This window comes from Xylocopa sonorina, chromosome 3, assembly GCF_050948175.1.
Source record: "Xylocopa sonorina isolate GNS202 chromosome 3, iyXylSono1_principal, whole genome shotgun sequence".
In the NCBI taxonomy this organism is placed as follows: Eukaryota; Metazoa; Arthropoda; class Insecta; order Hymenoptera; family Apidae; genus Xylocopa; species Xylocopa sonorina.
In genome coordinates this window covers 10,086,471-10,100,048 of record NC_135195.1, presented here as the reverse complement: position 1 = coordinate 10,100,048, position 13,578 = coordinate 10,086,471, and the positions used below count along the sequence as shown (strand labels likewise).

At 49.6% G+C, this 13,578-nt stretch overlaps 2 protein-coding genes across 2 annotated transcripts in view; one reads left to right on the top strand and one right to left on the bottom strand.

Moving 5' to 3' along the window:
• Positions 1-10,582, top strand: part of Gro (TLE family member transcriptional corepressor groucho) — a 175,049-nt gene extending 164,467 nt beyond the window's left edge. The window contains exon 17 of the mRNA XM_076892984.1: positions 10,565-10,582. The gene's annotated coding sequence lies outside the window, so the exon portion shown is untranslated. The remainder of the gene's footprint in view (positions 1-10,564) is intronic.
• The window catches only part of Su(tpl) (Suppressor of Triplolethal), a 104,075-nt gene that overhangs the window by 53,490 nt on the left and 37,007 nt on the right, over positions 1-13,578 (bottom strand). The window lies entirely within an intron of this gene.

Here is a 13,578-nt window from a genome sequence, read left to right as displayed (position 1 = left end):
TCGTTTCCTAGTTACACACACGCGCACCAACCAATCTTTTGCAACAAAACCGAGTACATATTCCCACAAGAGGTCGGCAACATTTACGAAACGATTGCGTGGCACGTGCACGTGTCACAACTGTGCATCGCAACAGTGATTATCACGAAAAGGGATCGACACCGAGCGAAAAGAATAACGAAGATAAAAAAAGAGGGAATCCAAGAAACGTTCATTCCTTAGAGTACCGTGAAGCCCACACCTTCATCGGACGTTCCAATCCGGCGCGTCGCGGCACGAGAGACTTCCGCGTCGCAGAGGAACGGCGTCTACGAGGCGACCAACTCCACGGGAGAGAGTCTGCCGGCGCGTCGCGATCGATTAGGCGTATACGTGATCCACGCGGATAAGAGACGTCCCCGTGGACCATGCGCCCGACGAACCTGCTTTGTTTCCCCTTTTCTCGCGGCAATTAAACGGATGACACGCGTCGTCGACTTCGATCTGGCGAACGCGCGACCCTCGACGAGGAGGACAGCCACCGCGGGGCTGTCCTCGATTAATTATACCGACTCCCGTCGATGCCTCGCTGGACGCGTTTGTCGTTCGCGATATTCGTCCGGCGGTTACGATCGCGGAAGAATTACTCGAGCCGCGAGAGAGCGAACGGATGTTCGCAGGGGCGAGGGGCCTCGGTCGCGTTGATTAAAATGCATTGGATTCGCGAGGGTGACACGCGGGGGTGGTGCGAACCGGTGCGACGAGAGCGAGGATTTTAATAATGGTTTTCTGATTTTAGGATGGGTCGTTTAATGAATGCGCGGCGTCTGGTGTACGCGGAGTAACGACGCTGCGAAAAATGTTACCCTTCCTCTCCAAGTAGTTAGCGTAGATGGTAGACTCGTGCGAGCGAGGAGTTTCTACGAAAATGGCTGCTGCGATACGTTTCACGCTGTGGATACTCGCGTTGTATAGGAGCTGATCGCAAAAATGATGGTAAAACGTGGAGAATAATAGAAAAATCGTTTACCAGAATGACTGGTCGAATCGGTAAAGTAGCCATCAGAAGAATAACAACGCGCTAACGAGCCTGTATTTTCATACGAAGCAAGAGTGTGGCTGTTTAGAAATGGAGATCGATTCCCAAGCGTCTCGCTCTTGGCCAAACACATGCCAGTCATTCTACCGTAGACATCGAAACTAGAGACTTTTTGCGAACGGATCCAGCGCGCTCTTCGCGCACGAGTGGATCGGTATGGAAAGAAATCGCGGCTGGTCCCATCGATTGGAAATAGAATTTCTTTCGAGCCGGCTCCACTTGGCTCGGCTTAATAGATACCGCTACTTTCGCGCGGGCATTTGATGATTCTAACGGCACCACGGGCTAATGATTATCCGAAAATCTGTTTAACGGTATCGGCTGACGCAAACCACCTTCTTCAGATCTCTTCCACGGTAGCGTGGCGAGCGATCGAACACGCCTGAAATTCGTCGCGTGAAACTTCGCTCGAGAGTTCGGCTGAAGTTCGACTTGACCCTATTCGCGACTCGAGATATCGGCTATCTGTCGCGAATTCGATGGACATTCGTTACATTTCGATGATATCAGGATGCTACCAAACAGTGCGAATTTGCACTTTGGAATTACGACGAAAAATTATTGAATAAACTTATCGCAAAATATTATTCATTTGAAATAGTATTAATCGTACAAAATTATTCGGCGCTATTTTCATCGCGAATAGTCATCGCGAGAAATTGTTGGATGCGGCTGTCATCCAGACAAATCGTTAGCCGTATAACGACAATCATCGTGACAAATTGTTCGATGCAATTTGCGATTGCAACACGTCTTCCGACGGAGTTATATCCTTCGTGAAAACCATTCGATACACTTCTCATCGCAAGAATTCGCTGGCGGACAATAGCCACCGTGGAAAATCAATGGTGACCGTTCCCCTCGACAACTGGCTGCGGAATCTGACAATGGTCATCGTGGGAAATCGTGCGCGGGGTAATTTTCCTCGCGAAAAATGGCCAAGCTCGACGACGAACGCTTCTGGCGGAGATCGAAACACGCTCGATCGTACCGTTCTCCAGCGAGGGGTGGAAAAGCAGCGCGGGAAAGATGACCGAAGGTGAATCGGTGGCTACGAGGCGCGTGTTTGAAATATTCATGCGCTCGTTCGAAAAGGGTTCTCGATATACGCGCTGGTGCCGTTTCGAGAGAGAGAAACAGGGGCGCGCGTTTGTTAGCAAAGGGGTGGCTGGGAGGAGAGAAGGGAGATTGGCGGAGGAGAAAAGGTGGGAAGGAACCCTTTGGTCAGACCAAGACGGGGAGGCAGTGAAAAAAAAAAGTCCTTCGCGTTGGAAAGTATATAGAAAATGGACAAAGGGCCGCGGAGGGAAAGAACGGAAGAGGCAGGGATTAAAATAAAAGGGGGAGCGCTGAGGAGGCCTTTGGTCAGGAAAGGCAAACAGGAAAAACCGTGAAAAGATGGAATAAAGGTAGATGGGGGACAGATGGCTGGTGGTACGGGTGGAGACGAATAGGAAAAACTGTGAAGAGAGACGAGTGCTCGGGGTGGAAGTGAATCTTGACAAACCGAGTGCAGAGTACGCTGCCATATGCGATAAATTGAACTCGTAAGCTTAGCAATCTTGTATGGATTTCAGGGCTACAATACTTGCCAATGGTTCTCACAATTCCCTTGACAAATTAAGCTGACGTTGTTAACGATGACAAATCGATCGATCGTCTTGATAGATGGACTTGAATTCTCTGGATTTCAACATGTCGTTGAGGTATCCGATGGATTTACTTTACGATACGGGTAACAGTGATGTATAAGAGAAGCGACAACGATAATTAGAGCTCGTCGTTGCTTGTAGTAATTCTATAAAACCAGAATGGAAGCCATCGTTGAAGTTATGTTGCGCAGCACATGCTCCGATGGAATACGAGCGTACCAAGGAACCATCGCTGATACCAGCGAACCCAGGCGTCGAGAAAAGGGGGAGGCGAAGCCACGGCCGTGGACGCAGAAGAGAGAAAACGAGGCTGCATATTTCATGCAAAATCGTCCTCGCGTTCGGTTGGTAGCCTCGCGTGTTGCACGTGCTCTACTCACCGATAGCTACCGTCGGCGTCGTACCGTGGAAAGCACTCGTGTGCGCCTCCGCTGAACCGCCATGGCAGCGTCGAAGAGGAAGAAGAAGAGCCAGGAGGAGAGCGGCCGTTGTAGCGCGGTAAGTAAGAGCCGTTGCATCGCGGAGAGGATGGAAGACCTTTACGAGCCTCTCCAGCCTTTCCTTCCTTCTTTCCAGCCGCGTGGGTGGAGTTCGCTGCGCTACCTGACTTCCTGCGCGCCGCGGAGGCAACGAGGGGCCTTCAGAATCGAGCGGAAAAATCGTTTCGAGTGCACCGGTGCTCGGACGCGGCCACGTTGGTTACGGTGATCCTTTGCACCGCTAATTCCGCTGATCTTATTATGATTAAAGCACGATGGAACGATTAGTACTCTCGAGCACGCGAACGACATTGCCACGGTTGCGTGGATACAGGTGCGGTGCGATCGATGCGAGAAGATTGGCTCTGTGCACACAGGGACGACGATTCTAGCCCTACTTGCTTGGCCAATACAAACGCCTGGCACGGTCGTCCAATCGGTTACTCATCGACCGACCACGCCAGGTGTTTGCGTTAACGGATTGATGGATTCGGAATCACTGCTCGCTTTGCTTTGTACATACGAGTCACTGGAACGGGAGCTAGAATAACGACGGAATATTGGTATCGTACAAGCAATGTTATTGGTAATGATTCGAATGAAAATTTGTTGGTCAGTATGGACATCGGTTTAATGGAGCTTGTATACGTATAGGTTGCTACGAGGCCCTAACGTTGACGTAACCACAGTATCGACGCACGAAATTGTTTCGTGTGCTCCCTGAATTCTTTCGCCGGCAATTAGCCCCGCATTGAACCCTATCGATTCGAACGGTTAATATTCATGGGCGGCGTCGCGTCTCGCATACGTAACCGATCGGGTGGAAACAGTTCCCGGGGAAGAACACGCGCAAACCGTTACGCAGCCACCGGTTACTTATTCTTCGAAAACGGAAGCGTACGACGCTCGCGCTTATGTTAAACTCGCGGTTGCAATTGCCACGGATAAGCTTATCCCCGCGAACACGCCTCGAATTAACCGTAGCCAGTTTCGCTCGCGAACAGAAGTCAGGAGTCACTGAAATGCAGCCGAACACAGGACATTTGTCATTCGGTCGATAGGGCGATTACACGTGTACGTCCAACCGTTATTTATGTCGCGGCCACGCGTCATAAATCGACGAGTCGAGGAGATAAATAGCCGGCCTGTTCTACAGCGAATTCGACTTAACCGTGTCGCCGCGGTGATTCTAGCTGAATTAGCTCGAGGATCCTCCAACGGATAGACAGACACTCGTGGATCCGTGGAGATCGAGAACGAAATCGAACGACGCTGAAAACAACCGGGCAACCGTTCGCGGAGGATCGCGACGATATCAGCCGTTCGGGCAGCCGCTAATTTCGATGTGTGTAGATCGCACACGCGCACGCGGACGAATCCAGTTTTACAGGTTTCGGATCGCCCGATGGAACCGTTCCCTCGTCACGACCGCTCACGTATTCGCGTACACACCAGCCGGTACCTAAAGATAGGACTCGCGTTCCAAATTGCAACGAGATTCGCGTCCGATGCATGACTTACAAGGACGACGCGTCGGCCGCGAGCGCGCAGCTTTCCCGGGAGTCGCGCGAGACCACCGACGCGACCTAAAAACCGACCGCCGATCGAACAAGTGGACCAGTTCGATCGGAGTTTGATGGTGTTGTTATTGCTCGCGAAACTGTCGGATTTTCTCTGCCGCTTCCCTGCCTCTTAACGCGGCTAGGCGTGCTCTCGATTTTCCATTGTCGAGTGCTCGTCGAACTCGATCTGTCCACGTCGCGCGAATCCTGCCACGGACTTTACAAAGTCCACCTTCTAAACGGATATCGAAGAATTCCAAATGAATCTCAATATATACTAATTCCAGACTGAACGATAATTACTATTGCCTACGTAACGATCCTCAGAATCCAACAATGGTTCGAACGTCATATCAGACATCAAATGACGCGAATCGCGAAAGACACGAAGGAGTACACGCGAACGAATTTCTCGGAGAATGGCAGAAACCTGTATCAATCCGTAGAACCTCGGATACAATGTATCTTTAGATGTCCTTATCAGATACGAGTATCGGACGATGATCGTGACGCGCGAGTAATTCGCAAGACCGAGGATAATTCTTTGAAACGTGTGAATCAGTCGACGTGCGTGACGAGAAGTCCGTGTGCGGGCGCGGAGAGGCAAAGCGGAGGGACGCTGGGAACGGATTTCGAATCGGAGGTACCCGGTTCAGCCTTCCGCGCAAATGGCAAGGGCGTTGGTTTCGCAATTGCGCGTCCGTCCGCGCGGCCATTTTCCCGGCAACCTTTCCGTTCGCCATTATTTCCGAGCGCGACGCACGGTTTCGAGGAGCCGGGGACACGTTTCGCGTGCGAGCAAGCGGACTGGCAAGAGGCAGCGTGGCCTGGTAAAGGTCTTCGGAACCAGTTCTCCCAGACATCTCTCGCGGTTCGCCTGGCTCAATTTTATTCGCCTGTCGGCCAATCGAGACGGCGCGCGTCCTTTTTCCACCGCGCTCGGGCCCGGTTAATTTAACGTAATAATAAAAGCCGTCCACCGGATCGGGGCGCGCGAGGACCGCGACGTGTTACGCGAGGCTTACGAGAGGGCTCGTCAAGATGGACGAGCAACGGAGACTGCCAGGGGATTGTTCGATCCGCGTCTCTCGAGTTCCCTCCGTCTCGCCAGGAACTCGCCGATATTTATGTAGCGGAGTGTTTCGCGAGGGAGAATCGATGGCGCGACGTTTCGACACTTGCACCACGGTTATTTCGGTATTTCCGAAATCTCGGACACCGCGTTCGCGGCGTCCCGAGTGGACAATAAAGTATGTAAATTTCGCAGCCACGAGTTCGCGTTTATGCAAAAGATCGCGAAATTTTAATAAAATTGCTTCACCTCTGAAAGCATCGCTTTTTTTTGGAAACAGTGAATCATTTAAGAATTCGACAATTTCTAATCGGAAACGTTGCAGGGAGACAGTTACGAGTTCTACACGATGAACGTGTCGCTAAATAACCGGAACGCGTGTAGAACGTAGAAACGAGTGGTAAACAAAATTACCTTACAAATGTTTTCTCGGTGAAAAAGCAAACGACTTCACGTTTTTCGCACTTGGAAGTTTGCATAATTAAGGTATAATATATGTTTAGGTAATAACGACGTAATATTTAATTCGCAAACTTTTCTCGAGGCTTTCGCAGCAGGCGAAGGGGGACGGGGACTCGAAATGGAAACGAGCGTATTATTCTCCTTTTCGTCTGAACCCACGCGTAACTCCGTTTCGGCAGAAACTCCTCGGCTCCTAATTAATGCACACTACACCGTACTCGAGGATGCTCGAGGCCGGTTGCAAAACAGGTATCAAAGTTTGCTCCGTTTGCGTCGGCGGGGAACCTGTTCCTTTTCGACTCTAAATCAAAGGCGAAAGCAACAATTCGGGCCGTCCGGAGAAAGCGAATCGCCTCTACACTTATCACCGTACCAACGACTTTATTTACGACAATAGGGAAGACACGATACCGGTTATCTATAGTCGACGCGCCTCGAAATAGATACACGATACTACTTCGCATGAATGTATTAACGATATCGTAACAAAATAGCGTGCACGATAAAAAAAAAGAAAACTGTTGAAATATGACTTCCTGCTCGTAAACGATGTTTCTTTTTTTTCCGTATATAATTTATTGCTAATTTACAACTAACACGAGGGTAGGTTGAACAGTTGCGACTCGATACTTGCGACTATTGTCGACTAGTTTTCATTTTTATAGTATGATATATGTCGTTTTACTATGCGTAACGATACCTCGAGTTTTGTGTCAGCCGTCTAAGTAGATCAAGCCGCGCAACAAGATCATGGTCAGACTGATGCCTTACGCCGCAAACTTTTCGTTATTTTCGCTTTGTTACACCGTGTTTCTAATTTCCTGCGTGTATAAATTCGTTCCTTCGTTCGCATTACGATCCGCGTCAGCTATCAATGGTAAATTAAGCCGTCTTTTAGAAAGTAGTTCCAACTGGGACAGGTATCCACGATACGTTCCCTGCAACTAGTTAATCACCTTCGTAACAGAACACGCAAAGGGCACAACGAAACGGATAATTCACAGAGCCGTGAAATATCGACTCGGACACCGAACGTTTCGACTTTCATTCTCCGCTGGGCAGTCAGTCCAAGACGAGGCCACGATCCTGGGACCTCCAACCTCGTCGCGAGAGCACGATCTCTCGCCTCGCGATTGAAACATTTCTCGCGCGATAAAATTTTACCTCGTTATGCCTGAATTGTACCAATTAAGACGCTTCCGTTCGGCGTTCGCTCTCAAGTAGCACGACGTGCTATTTCTCATGCGATAACAGAATTCGAGAGACGCGCGGAATGTTCCGCGTAGAGAGCGTATCTACCTACAGTTTCCAAGGAATCCCCAGGAACATTAACTCTGCCCGGACAATTCGCGTTCAATTTTTGCGGTCACGTCACTTCTCGTTTCAGGAACTTCGAGTCGTTCGCGTAACGACTCCGTGGAAAATCCTCGATCTCGTCAATGGCGAGGGGAATCGTTACGCGCGTTCAACCTGTTACCAGCCACGGCTTCGTCGAGGTTTGAGGAGCCGTAAAAATTGGCTGTATAAACAGGATTAATGGCCGAGGGCCGGGAGGAGATGAAACTCGAGGGCTCGCGAGATTCGTCTAGGGTTTAAAGTCCAGCTCGAGGTATAATGGCGGTCCAATGTTTGATCAGCTCGTCGAGAGATGGCTACCGTAGGGGCGTCGCTCGCCCGGCCAGTTAACGCACGAAACCGTCAATTATTTGAAGGTGACCCACTTTTTATTGTGGTACTTAGATTCGACTGCTAGAATAGTAAGTGGGTCACGCGTAAAAGTAACTGTTACGGCAGCGATGTGTTTCGTGCCGGTGGCTGTGTCGTGGAACAACGCCTTAAGGCTTAGGCGAGAAAAGATGCCCGGCCGTCGAAGGGGAAACGATCGCCGGGAGAAAAGGACAATAAAACGCGGCGAGTGTGGTCGCTTCCGGTTGTCGTTGAGAACAGGAGGCGGTGCGAGCCTCGTGTTTTACCTTTTAATCGCCAACGAATCGTGTGGCTTGAACTTGAAGAAGAGTTCTTATACACAGGATGCAATACATCGATACGACTAAACTGTCTTGTTCGAATTAGTTGGAATCGTACGTTTAAGCACTGCTACCGGGAGAAGCTCGAAAACAACTTGAGATCGTCTAAAAATGTGTTCGAGCAGCAGCAGCAGCAACGTTGACAGATTTGATCGATTCAAGAAAGACCACCCCTGCGGTGCTCCTGAGGAAAAAGAGAAAAAAAAAACTCGACGATGACGTACGTCCCGGCGTGCGTCGAATGGAGCCGATAACGTTCTCGGATATATCTTGGAAATACACATTCGTGGCGGACGGCAAGAAACCGAGTGAAAGGCAACAATGTGAAGGCAAGCGTGCGCCTGGTCTCTACGTATGCTAACCGCACACGTAGGTACACGACGGGCTGTCGCTGAAATACGTTACTTTACACGGGAGCGTAGCCTGCGAGCACGTGAAATTATACCTCGTGAAGGGATCGTCCAACTGGAGGCGAGAGAACCTCGCGTATCGGGACGCGAGGATAAGTTTCGACGAGAAGCGACGAGATGATTACGAAAACGGACGGGAGTAGTTTCAGCGAACGGGCGAGAAAAAGATAGGAAAGAAACGAGCATATTTAATGAAGAATAAAGAGAAAAAAGTAGTAGGTATGCGTGGGCCACGCGATTGTAACGAAGGGTTGTAGCTGGCTGCGCTTGTGCGCGAGAGAACGCGCGGTGGTGCACGCGAGCAGTAGAAGTGGAGAACGCAGATCAGCTAAGACGCGGGTCGGTTCTCCTGAATACGTCAGCCGCGACAAGGACGTCCACTAAATGAGCGAATTATACGTGGAATAATTGCCACGCTTCTGGCGGAACTCGTGACGAAAAGGAGAGGAAGGAAGAGGGGAAAAGGAAAAGAAAATGTTCAGCCGCGGAACAAGCAGAGCTTTACGCGTTCACGGTGGTTTCTTCGTTCCTGTCTCCTCGCGTTTGACGTGGTGAAGATAACCTGAGAACGAGATATTCTCTGTGCAATCGTTAACCGAGCATGGACATTGAAATTTCGCTAGTCCTCCGGACCCTCGCAGATTATTTCGTTCTTTTTATTACACCTAAGCGTGCCTTGCTTTCTTGCGTGTAATAACAAATGGTGCACGCATGCTCGCGTGAAAGTTTGCGCGGCAAGTCGCTCGCATCGTGTAAGACAGATAAAATTTCGCTTTTAGGTTTTCCCCCAGCCGCGCGATCTATGTGGTACTTTCTACGCTCCCGAATTCCGACGCGCGTAAAACGAACAGACGCTTGCGTAACTTTTCGAGCAGGTAACGCGTATCTCTGCCGATGATTTTAATGTGACCAATACGCTGTTGAATAAATGAATTTTATTTCACGCTCCACTGACGTCCCGATACGTTTCTTCGAGTTAGATAGTACATTGACGTCAATCACCTTTTTTGCTACGCAAATACCTGTTCCTCTTTTTGCCCGAGCATTATTAAAACATTTACTTCCGTGGGATCTTAAATTCGCAACAGAAGCCTCTTTCGGATACGTATCCTTCACGGACGAACATCTGTACACGTTTCGAGAGCTAGATAAATATCGTAAAACTATCATTTCCATCGATCGAACACACATCAGACAAATCAGCTGTTCTCCAACTATACGACAAAGAAATCGCAAATGGATTAACGAAAACCTTATTAACGAGACACAGAGTCGTAGAAGGATCAGGGAAAAAGCCATGATGAATCCATTCGCGAAGGAACCGATAATTGCCCAGCATGCTTTGTGACAGACATCGCGCACAGGAACGTGTCTCGAACCGCGAATGGTTAATCGACGTCCGATAAAACGGCGAAAAGAGAAGAAGAAAAAAAGGAAAAAGCCACGGACGAAACAAAGCGAAGAAAAACACCTGCGTGCACGCGATCCATAATGACGTTGGAACGAGCTGACGAATACAGGCGGATAGCGTGTACTTGGCCTCTATTGCGGACGTAGCCAGCGCCGCGTCTCCGCAACGGCCGCGTTAACGAGCACCACCGACGGTATAACGACCTATAAATAAGCAAAAATCGCGGGCTCGAAATAAAAGTATCAGGGTGTCACGGTCGACGAATCATTCCGACGCGTGTTTCGGTTGCTCGTGTCATCGACGGTGGTGTTATAGGCGTCGGACAGAAATCTTGCGGAAAACGAGGCGTTTAAAAGCAGAGGAACGGGAAGGGCGAAGGGTGCGGACGGGGGTTAGAGGGGGATGGAAGAGGAGAGGAGAAAAGAAAGGAACGACGGGATTCCCGAAGACGGGGACCGTCGCTGGAAATAACCGCGCGACGAACCACCGCGCGGAAAGGGAGCGGAAAAGCGCGGGTGAAAAAGAGTGGCGGTGAGAAGGAATCGAGCGAATTGGACAGGGTTGACGACGCGCGGACGGGAGGAATGGAAGGAGAACAGAGAGGGCGAGCAACTCGGGTGTCGTTTATGGCGGATCGAGGAAATATAGAAGCCGTTAATCCGCGAGGGCTCTCCCGTTGGCCCACTCGCGACAACGGATTAAGCTCAACGAGTGTGTATACACGAAGTAACGACGGGTGCTCGAATCTCGGTTTCAAAATAACGCACGGTCTTTTAATAGTACGAGAATCGAAATCGTTCGAGGGACATTATTCGATACTTGACTTCACGCGTGGTGGTTTTAATAGATTTTTGAATCGAAAGTAAGTATATATTTTGCTACACCGTGCTCCACGTTCCTTCGTTACACCGCAGAGAAGGGTTAACGCTCTTGAAAGTCACGGGAACCTTGATAGATATTTCAAAAGCGTTGCCTCCTAAAACTGGTCTCTCAGTCGATGGCCTTTGCACAACGCTCGCTGCCGGTCATCGATGCTTGTCCACTGTTCGTCACGTGTGTGTATTTGCTTTGGCTCTAACAGCGTATCGAGAACTTCGAAACCTATCGAGAGTCGCGCGACTGATCAAAACTTTCGAGATTTTCGAAAGTTTCGTCTATCGCGTCCATCACGCCGGACGTGCGAACTCGAAGCGATTGGAAGTGTTTCACGACTCATCGCATTGCTCGCGTATGAAAGAAAAAAAAAAAGGATAGAACGAAGAAGAGAGAACTTTAGCGGAAATCTGTTCCGGCGCACGGGAAATGGTAGCTTCCTGCCGCGGTGGCAGGAGCTTCGAAAGAAGCCGTGCAACTGGAAATCCCTTCGACCGTGTAATAACGCTCGATATCCTGTGCGTTTGTTGATTGTTAAATCGTAACCATGGGTAGAGCGCGTTTGGGGCCGAGCGATAACCGTGCAAACTCGTTTCAGCGAGCAATAAGATCCTCTGGGCATTACGTTAGCCGGCTCAGTCCGTTTTGATGGCAAGCTGAAGCAGTTTCGCGTTCTCCGGTATCGAGTTGTGCATTAACAGTAATAGTATCTTAATGGGATATTATAATGCGCTAGAAAATTAATAGAACGTTGCTATCGTTCCACGTAAGTACACGTAAGCGCGGAGTAACGAAAGTAAGAATATATTACTTCGATCCCATGAAAAACTAAGAGGAGGAAACGCGTATCGTCGGAGAAATCGTTTCTCTGGAACGAGCGACGATCGAGCGAATTGAAATCGCGCGGGGCGCCTGAAGGAAATCATCTTCCAGGGGCCTGGAGGCGCGCGCGTCTGGTTGCCAACCGCGACACGGAAAGGTCAACGTGGCCGCGCCATCGGTCTTCGGGGATCCCCCGGCGTGGAAGCCAGTCAAAGGTCAGAACAAAACAACCGGAGTAAATGCGACTAAACAGAATCGGTTATGTGAATGAAGCCTTAACAAAGCAAGGCTGCCGAATGCTTTTATTCCTCGCGTCCAGACCGATACGGTGTTCGACTCTTCCACCGCAACAAGTGATTATTACCCTTCCTCTGCGCTTATGGAGACGTATATTTGTTCCTCTTTCTCGAATCTCCCGTTAATATTCGTAAGCGAGATAGTGAGAGGCGATCCAGATTAATAGTTTTTGAAAAGAAATCGCGCACGTGCGAGAAGAGGCGACCAGGTCGGTCACCTTTCTTTCCTTTCACGGAAAGGACCGATTTCGAATCGGATATTAACAGCGACGCGGTTTCAACGAGTCGATGGACGACGACAAGGCCACTTTTTCGGCTCTGCATAAATAATCAGTAGCCGTATTTATTAGATTCGCATTACGCACGGCAGCGAGATGCTCGTGAGTATGGTTAATAGTTTGTTTTATTTAGTATAACTGGTTCGCTCGACTCCGTTATAGGTATGTGTGGGAACCACGCGAAGATCGGTTGGTGAATTACGTACCGACGTGGCAACGGAAATGAACGCGAGATAATCACGTGGAATATGCGCGATTATCAGTACCAATGAATCAATATCCTGTAAGAGCAAGGTCGCCGAGCCGATGAATCGATTTCCAGTATCGGGATTACGATACAGCTATACAGATAGCGTTGCGAGATAAGTGGTATTGCAAACGCGGTGGACAAGCTTGTTTCTTGCGAAAGAAACTTTCGATTGCACTAACAGTTCTATTCTTGATTAGATTCAAATCATCTCGAGTTATCGAATAAATTTCCAAGTAGAACTTCAATTTCAGCCATTCAACGATCGAGAGACGCGTGGTGGAGGTTCGAAGAGAAGGGCGTCGCGATCCACTTAAAAATCACCGCGTATCGTAGGATCCCGGAACTGAGCGCGAATCGGTGCAACCTCGAAACACGATCTCGTTTGGCCTTCGAAAAATCGTAAGCGAGGGAACACCGACAAGGACCCAAACGGTCGGCTACCGTGTTCCCTGGCGATTCGAGGGGCGATCGAACCGAGCGACGAGTGGTGCTAGCGAATCGACGGACCGCCATGGAAGAAAATGGTGCACAACCTTGCTCGAACGACCTCGATCGCCTTCACCGTAGTAGAAACCTTTGTCGTCGTGGCTGGCCATATCTGCGCGAGTACGTATCGGTCACTGATCCAATGATCGCGAGGCGAGATCATCCCTTGCTTGACGATTCTCATAAATTATATATGTGTTTCGACTCGTAGGTACCATTTTTCGATGGTCAAGCGCGATGGGATTAAATCACTTTTTGCAGCTTAAGCTCGACCACGATTCCATGCGATCGGTTACTAGAATTAACGATAAACTTGAGAAGCAATAAGACAGACGCGCGTATCTTTTGCCAACCGCTGAAATACGTCCACTCTTCGATTTCCATTTGTTCGTCCTCCCATTTATCTACATCTACCTAAGT